The 10,481-nt window shown below is 45.2% G+C and overlaps 1 protein-coding gene across 1 annotated transcript in view; it reads right to left on the minus strand.

Annotated features, from left to right (window-relative positions):
* Positions 1–9,697, minus strand: part of MEA1 (male-enhanced antigen 1) — a 58,803-nt gene extending 49,106 nt beyond the window's left edge. The window contains exon 1 of the mRNA XM_056553884.1: positions 9,541–9,697. The gene's annotated coding sequence lies outside the window, so the exon portion shown is untranslated. The remainder of the gene's footprint in view (positions 1–9,540) is intronic.
* Between the last annotated feature and the right edge of the window lie 784 nt (positions 9,698–10,481).

Here is a 10,481-nt window from a genome sequence, read left to right on the forward strand (position 1 = left end):
ATCATCCCTGACCCCAGGAGATCACAATCTAATCTCCTATCATACAATCTATCACTCCCATCATCCCTGACCCCAGGAGATCACAATCTAATCTCCTATCATACAATCTATCACTCCCATCATCCCTGACCCCAGGAGATCACAATCTAATCTCCTATCATACAATGTATCACTCCCATCATCCCTGACCCCAGGAGATCACAATCTAATCTCCTATCATACAATCTATCACTCCCATCATCCCTGACCCCAGGAGATCACAATCTAATCTCCTATCATACAATGTATCACTCCCATCATCCCTGACCCCAGGAGATCACAATCTAATCTCCTATCATACAATGTATCACTCCCATCATCCCTGACCCCAGGAGATCACAATCTAATCTCCTATCATACAATGTATCACTCCCATCATCCCTGACCCCAGGCGCTCACAATCTAATCTCCTATCATACAATGTATCACTCCCATCATCCCTGACCCCAGGAGCTCACAATCTAATCTCCTATCATACTATGTATCACTCCCATCATCCCTGACCCCAGGAGATCACAATCTAATCTCCTATCATACAATGTATCACTCCCATCATCCCTGACCCCAGGAGATCACAATCTATTCTCCTATCACATACAATGTATCACTCCCATCATCCCTGACCCCAGGAGATCACAATCTAATCTCCTATCATACAATGTATCACCCCCATCATCCCTGACCCCAGGAAATCACAATCTAATCTCCTATCATACAATGTATCACTCCCATCATCCCTGACCCCAGGAGATCACAATCTAATCTCCTATCACATACAATGTATCACTCCCATCATCCCTGACCCCAGGAGATCACAATCTAATCTCCTATCATACAATGTATCACTCCCATCATCCCTGACCCCAGGAGATCACAATCTAATCTCCTATCATACAATGTATCACTCCCATCATCCCTGACCCCAGGAGATCACAATCTAATCTCCTATCATACAATGTATCACTCCCATCATCCCTGACCACAGGAGATCACAATCTAATCTCCTATCATACAATGTATCACTCCCATCATCCCTGACCCCAGGAGATCACAATCTAATCTCCTATCACATACAATGTATCACTCCCATCATCCCTGACCCCAGGAGATCACAATCTAATCTCCTATCACATACAATGTATCACTCCCATCATCCCTGACTCCAGGAGCTCACAATCTAATCTCCTATCACATACAATGTATCACTCCCATCATCCCTGACTCCAGGAGCTCACAATCTAATCTCCTATCATACAATGTATCACTCCCATCATCCCTGACCACAGGAGATCACAATCTAATCTCCTATCACATACAATGTATCACTCCCATCATCCCTGACCCCAGGAGATCACAATCTAATCTCCTATCACATACAATGTATCACTCCCATCATCCCTGACCCCAGGAGATCACAATCTAATCTCCTATCACATACAATGTATCACTCCCATCATCCCTGACCCCAGGAGATCACAATCTAATCTCCTATCATACAATATATCACTCCCATCATCCCTGACCCCAGGAGATCACAATCTAATCTCCTATCATACAATGTATCACTCCCATCATCCCTGACCCCAGGAGATCACAATCTAATCTCCTATCACATACAATGTATCACTCCCATCATACCTGACCCCAGGAGATCACAATCTAATCTCCTATCATACAATGTATCACTCCCATCATCCCTGACCCCAGGAGCTCACAATCAAATCTCCTATCATACAATGTATCACTCCCATCATCCCTGACCACAGGAGATCACAATCTAATCTCCTATCACATACAATGTATCACTCCCATCATCCCTGACCCCAGGAGATCACAATCTAATCTCCTATCATACAATGTATCACTCCCATCATCCCTGACCCTAGGAGATCACAATCTAATCTCCTATCACATACAATGTATCACTCCCATCATCCCTGACCCCAGGAGCTCACAATCTAATCTCCTATCATACAATGTATCACTCCCATCATCCCTGACCCCAGGAGCTCACAATCTAATCTCCTATCACATACAATGTATCACTCCCATCATCCCTGACCCCAGGAGATCACAATCTAATCTCTTATTACATACAATGTATCACTCCCATCATCCCTGACCCCAGGAGCTCACAATCTAATCTCCTATCACATACAATGTATCACTCCCATCATCACTGACCCCAGGAGATCACAATCTAATCTCCTATCACATACAATGTATCACTCCCATCATCCATGACCACAGGAGATCACAATCTAATCTCCTATCATACAATGTATCACTCCCATCATCCCTGACCCCAGGAGATCACAATCTAATCTCCTATCATACAATGTATCACTCCCATCATCCCTGACCCCAGGAGATCACAATCTAATCTCCTATCACATACAATGTATCACTCCCATCATCCCTGACCCCAGGAGATCACAATCTAATCTCCTATCATACAATGTATCACTCCCATCATCCCTGACCCCAGGAGATCACAATCTAATCTCCTATCATACAATGTATCACTCCCATCATCCCTGACCCCAGGAGATCACAATCTAATCTCCTATCACATATAATGTATCACTCCCATCATCCCTGACCCCAGGAGATCACTATCTAATCTCCTATCACATACAATGTATCACTCCCATCATCCCTGACCCCAGGAGATCACAATCTAATCTCCTATCATACAATGTATCACTCCCATCATCCCTGACCCCAGGAGATCACAATCTAATCTCCTATCATACAATGTATCACTCCCATCATCCCTGACCCCAGGAGCTCACAATCTAATCTCCTATCATACAATGTATCACTCCCATCATCCCTGACCCCAGGAGATCACAATCTAATCTCCTATCACATACAATGTATCACTCCCATCATCCCTGACCCCAGGAGCTCACAATCTAATCTCCTATCATACAATGTATCACTCCCATCATCCCTGACCCCAGGAGATCACAATCTAATCTCCTATCATACAATGTATCACTCCCATCATCCCTGACCCCAGGAGATCACAATCTAATCTCCTATCATACAATGTATCACTCCCATCATCCCTGACCCCAGGAGATCACAATCTAATCTCCTATCATACAATGTATCACTCCCATCATCCCTGACCCCAGGAGATCACAATCTAATCTCCTATCATACAATGTATCACTCCCATCATCCCTGACCCCAGGAGCTCACAATCTAATCTCCTATCACATACAATGTATCACTCCCATCATCCCTGACCCCAGGAGATCACAATCTAATCTCCTATCATACAATGTATCACTCCCATCATCCCTGACCCCAGGAGATCACAATCTAATCTCCTATCATACAATGTATCACTCCCATTATCCCTGACCCCAGGAGCTCACAATCTAATCTCCTATCATACAATGTATCACTCCCATCATCCCTGACCCCAGGAGCTCACAATCTAATCTCCTATCACATACAATGTATCACTCCCATTATCCCTGACCCCAGGAGATCACAATCTAATCTCCTATCATACAATGTATCACTCCCATCATCCCTGACCCCAGGAGATCACAATCTAATCTCCTATCATACAATGTATCACTCCCATCATCCCTGACCTCAGGAAATCACAATCTAATCTCCTATCATACAATGTATCACTCCCATCATCCCTGACCCCAGGAGATCACAATCTAATCTCCTATCATACAATGTATCACTCCCATCATCCCTGACCCCAGGAGATCACAATCTAATCTCCTATCATACAATGTATCACTCCCATCATCCCTGACCCCAGGAGATCACAATCTAATCTCCTATCATATAATGTATCACTCCCATCATCCCTGACCCCAGGAGATCACAATCTAATCTCCTATCATACAATGTATCACTCCCATCATCCCTGACCCCAGGAGATCACAATCTAATCTCCTATCATACAATGTATCACTCCCATCATCCCTGACCCCAGGAGATCACAATCTAATCTCCTATCATACAATGTATCACTCCCATCATCCCTGACCCCAGGAGATCACAATCTAATCTCCTATCATACAATGTATCACTCCCATCATCCCTGACCCCAGGAGATCACAATCTAATCTCCTATCATACAATGTATAACTCCCATCATCCCTGACCCCAAGAGATCACAATCTAATCTCCTATCATACAATGTATCACTCCCATCATCCCTGACCCCAGGAGCTCACAATCTAATCTCCTATCACATACAATGTATCACTCCCATCATCCCTGACCCCAGGAGATCACAATCTAATCTCCTATCATACAATGTATCACTCCCATCATCCCTGACCCCAGGAGCTCACAATCTAATCTCCTATCATACAATGTATCACTCCCATCATCCCTGACCCCAGGAGCTCACAATCTAATCTCCTATCACATACAATGTATCACTCCCATCATCCCTGACCCCAGGAGATCACAATCTAATCTCCTATCATACAATGTATCACTCCCATCATCCCTGACCCCAGGAGATCACAATCTAATCTCCTATCACATACAATGTATCACTCCCATCATCCCTGACCCCAGGAGATCACAATCTAATCTATCACATACAATGTATCACTCCCATCATCCCTGACCCCAGGAGCTCACAATCTAATCTCCTATCACATACAATGTATCACTCCCATCATCCCTGACCCCAGGAGATCACAATCTAATCTCCTATCATACAATGTATCACTCCCATCATCCCTGACCCCAGGAGATCACAATCTAATCTCCTATCATACAATGTATCACTCCCATCATCCCTGACCCCAGGAGATCACAATCTAATCTCCTATCATACAATGTATCACTCCCATCATCCCTGACCCCAGGAGCTCACAATCTAATCTATCACATACAATGTATCACTCCCATCATCCCTGACCCCAGGAGCTCACAATCTAATCTATCACATACAATGTATCACTCCCATCATCCCTGACCCCAGGAGATCACAATCTAATCTCCTATCATACAATGTATCACTCCCATCATCCCTGACCCCAGGAGATCACAATCTAATCTCCTATCATACAATGTATCACTCCCATCATCCCTGACCCCAGGAGATCACAATCTAATCTCCTATCACATACAATGTATCACTCCCATCATCCCTGACCCCAGGAGATCACAATCTAATCTCCTATCATACAATGTATCACTCCCATCATCCCTTACCCCAGGAGATCACAATCTAATCTCCTATCATACAATGTATCACTCCCATCATCCCTTACCCCAGGAGATCACAATCTAATCTCCTATCATACAATGTATCACTCCCATCATCCCTGACCCCAGGAGATCACAATCTAATCTCCTATCATACAATGTATCACTCCCATCATCCCTTACCCCAGGAGATCACAATCTAATCTCCTATCATACAATGTATCACTCCCATCATCCCTGACCCCAGGAGCTCACAATCTAATCTCCTATCACATACAATGTATCACTCCTATCATCCCTGACCCCAGGAGCTCACAATCTAATCTCCTATCATACAATGTATCACTCCCATCATCCCTGACCACAGGAGATCACAATCTAATCTCCTATCATACAATGTATCACTCCCATCATCCCTGACCCCAGGAGATCACAATCTAATCTCCTATCATACAATGTATCACTCCCATCATCCCTGACCCCAGGAGATCACAATGTAATCTCCTATCATACAATGTATCACTCCCATCATCCCTGACCCCAGGAGATCACAATCTAATCTCCTATCACATACAATGTATAACTCCCATCATCCCTGACCCCAGGAGATCACAATCTAATCTCCTATCATACAATGTATCACTCCCATCATCCCTGACCCCAGGAGATCACAATCTAATCTCCTAACACATATAATGTATCACTCCCATCATCCCTGACCCCAGGAGCTCACAATCTAATCTCCTATCATACAATGTATCATCACTCCCATCATCCCTGACCCCAGGAGCTCACAATCTAATCTCCTATCATACAATGTATCACTCCCATCATCCCTGACCCCAGGAGCTCACAATCTAATCTCCTATCATACAATGTATCACTCCCATCATCCCTGACCCCAGGAGCTCACAATCTAATCTCCTATCATACTATGTATCACTCCCATCATCCCTGACCCCAGGAGATCACAATCTAATCTCCTATCACATACAATGTATCACTCCCATCATCCCTGACCCCAGGAGATCACAATCTAATCTATCACATACAATGTATCACTCCCATCATCCCTGACCCCAGGAGCTCACAATCTAATCTCCTATCACATACAATGTATCACTCCCATCATCCCTGACCCCAGGAGATCACAATCTAATCTCCTATCATACAATGTATCACTCCCATCATCCCTGACCACAGGAGATCACAATCTAATCTCCTATCATACAATGTATCACTCCCATCATCCCTGACCCCAGGAGATCACAATCTAATCTCCTATCATACAATGTATCACTCCCATCATCCCTGACCCCAGGAGATCACAATCTAATCTCCTATCATACAATGTATCACTCCCATCATCCCTGACCCCAGGAGATCACAATCTAATCTCCTATCACACAATGTATCACTCCCATCATCCCTGACCCCAGGAGATCACAATCTAATCTCCTATCATATAATGTATCACTCCCATCATCCCTGACCCCAGGAGATCACAATCTAATCTCCTATCATACAATGTATCACTCCCATCATCCCTGACTCCAGGAGATCACAATCTAATCTCCTATCACATACAATGTATCACTCCCATCATCCCTGACCCCAGGAGATCACAATCTAATCTCCTATCATACAATGTATCACTCCCATCATCCCTGACCACAGGAGCTCACAATCTAATCTCCTATCATACAATGTATCACTCCCATCATCCCTGACCCCAGGAGCTCACAATCTAATCTCCTATCATACAATGTATCACTCCCATCATCCCTGACCCCAGGAGCTCACAATTTAATCTCCTATCATACAATGTATCACTCCCATCATCCCTGACCCCAGGAGATCACAATCTAATATCCTATCATACAATGTATCACTCCCATCATCCCTGACCCCAGGAGATCACAATCTAATCTCCTATCATACAATGTATCACTCCCATCATCCCTGACCCCAGGAGATCACAATCTAATCTCCTATCACATACAATGTATCACTCCCATCATCCCTGACCCCAGGAGCTCACAATCTAATCTCCTATCATACAATGTATCACTCCCATCATCCCTGACCCCAGGAGATCACAATCTAATCTCCTATCACATACAATGTATCACTCCCATCATACCTGACCCCAGGAGATCACAATCTAATCTCCTATCATACAATGTATCACTCCCATCATCCCTGACCCCAGGAGATCACAATCTAATCTCCTATCATACAATGTATCACTCCCATCATCCCTGACCCCAGGAGATCACAATCTAATCTCCTATCATACAATGTATCACTCCCATCATCCCTGACCCCAGGAGCTCACAATCTAATCTCCTATCATACAATGTATCACTCCCATCATCCCTGACCCCAGGAGATCACAATTTAATCTCCTATCATACAATGTATCACTCCCATCATCCCTGACCCCAGGAGCTCACAATCTAATCTCCTATCATACAATGTATCACTCCCATCATCCCTGACCCCAGGAGATCACAATCTAATCTCCTATCATACAATGTATCACTCCCATCATCCCTGACCCCAGGAGATCACAATCTAATCTCCTATCATACAATGTATCACTCCCATCATCCCTGACCCCAGGAGATCACAATCTAATCTATCATACAATGTATCACTCCCATCATCCCTTACCCCAGGAGATCACAATCTAATCTCCTATCATACAATGTATCACTCCCATCATCCCTGACCCCAGGAGATCACAATCTAATCTCCAATCATACAATGTATCACTCCCATCATCCCTGACCCCAGGAGATCACAATCTAATCTCCTATCATACAATGTATCACTCCCATCATCCCTGACCCCAGGAGCTCACAATCTAATCTCCTATCACATACAATGTATCACTCCCATCATCCCTGACCCCAGGAGATCACAATCTAATCTCCTATCATACAATGTATCACTCCCATCATCCCTGACCCCAGGAGATCACAATCTAATCTCCTATCATACAATGTATCACTCCCATCATCCCTGACCCCAGGAGCTCACAATCTAATCTCCTATCATACAATGTATCACTCCCATCATCCCTGACCCCAGGAGATCACAATCTAATCTCCTATCATACAATGTATCACTCCCATCATCCCTGACCACAGGAGATCACAATCTAATCTCCTATCATACAATGTATCACTCCCATCATCCCTGACCCCAGGAGCTCACAATCTAATCTCCTATCATACAATGTATCACTCCCATCATCCCTGACCCCAGGAGATCACAATCTAATCTCCTATCATACAATGTATCACTCTCATCATCCCTGACCCCAGGAGATCACAATCTAATCTCCTATCATACAATGTATCACTCCCATCATCCCTGACCCCAGGAGATCACAATCTAATCTCCTATCATACAATGTATCACTCCCATCATCCCTGACCCCAGGAGATCACAATCTAATCTCCTATCATACAATGTATCACTCCCATCATCCCTGACCACAGGAGATCACAATCTAATCTCCTATCATACAATGTATCACTCCCATCATCCCTGACCACAGGAGATCACAATCTAATCTCCTATCACATACAATGTATCACTCCCATCATCCCTGACCCCAGGAGCTCACAATCTAATCTCCTATCACATACAATGTATCACTCCCATCATCCCTGACCCCAGGAGCTCACAATCTAATCTCCTATCATACAATGTATCACTCCCATCATCCCTGACCCCAGGAGCTCACAATCTAATCTCCTATCATACAATGTATCACTCCCATCATCCCTGACCCCAGGAGATCACAATCTAATCTCCTATCATACAATGTATCACTCCCATCATCCCTGACCCCAGGAGCTCACAATCTAATCTCCTATCATACAATGTATCACTCCCATCATCCCTGACCCCAGGAGCTCACAATCTAATCTCCTATCACATACAATGTATCACTCCCATCATCCCTGACCCCAGGAGATCACAATCTAATCTCCTATCATACAATGTATCACTCCCATCATCCCTGACCCCAGGAGATCACAATCTAATCTCCTATCATACAATGTATCACTCCCATCATCCCTGACCCCAGGAGATCACAATCTAATCTCCTATCACATACAATGTATCACTCCCATCATCCCTTGCGGTGCTGTGCGGCGTCGCTGACAATGTTGTTTCTATAAGGGTAGAATAGATAAATAACCAAAAGGGGAGGACGGACACAGATCACGTGACAAGCCGACCCAGCCCATACCGTCCCGGCGCCGCCACCATCACCTGATCTCTGCTGAAACCAAACGCCACAGCAGAAGAGCCCGTCACCGGCAACCACTTCCGGGAGAGTGCGGCATAACAGCACGGTAACTTCCGGCAGAGTGTGGCATAACAGAAGGTCACTTCCGGGGCGAGCACGAATAAGAGAATGTCTACTTCCGGCAGAGTGTGGCATAACTGGAAGGTGACTTCCGGCACAGTGTGGCACAACAGGAAGGTCACTTCCGGCAGAGTGTGGCATAACAGGAAGGTCTTTTCCGGCAGAGTGTGGCGGATGGAGGCGGTATAACGCTCGGGCTCCTGAGGCTCGTGTTGTGGTCAGGTGATGCAGTGACCCGTCGGGTGAGGGGACGGGAGCGGGTGTGTGCAGTGTGACTGTGGGCGCGTAGGACCGGGAAGGTCTCATCCATGTTGTTTATACAGTGAGGGGGATCAGCTTTTTCACCGCAAACAACCGCTGTCTGGAGTGCGCATGCTCTATTCCCTGTCTACAGAGGGGAGGAGTAATGGAAGTATAGTGCGCATGCTCTGCAGCCTGTGAATCAGTTTTATCAGTCACTGACCCTGCACCTACATATGTTGAGACACTTGACTCCGCCCCTAATCATGAGATGACTGGCCCCGCCCTGCATGAGGATGATGATGAGGTGACTGGCTGGTTAGAGGGTGGGGCTTGATTACAACAAGTGCCCAGAGGGTGGGGCTTGATTACAACAAGTGCCCAGAGGGTGGGGCTTGATTACAACAAGTGCCCAGAGGGTGGGGCTTGATTACAACAAGTGCCCAGAAGGTGGGGCTTGATTACAAGTGCCCAGAGGGTGGGGCTTGATTACAACAAGTGCCCAGAGGGTGGGGCTTGATTACAACAAGTGCCCAGAGGATACGGTTCTCGTGTCATTAAATGGGAAGTTCTGCTAGTTGCTAATTGGGTTTCATTACCTGTC

Source organism: Hyla sarda, unplaced genomic scaffold, assembly GCF_029499605.1.
Source record: "Hyla sarda isolate aHylSar1 unplaced genomic scaffold, aHylSar1.hap1 scaffold_426, whole genome shotgun sequence".
In the NCBI taxonomy this organism is placed as follows: Eukaryota; Metazoa; Chordata; class Amphibia; order Anura; family Hylidae; genus Hyla; species Hyla sarda.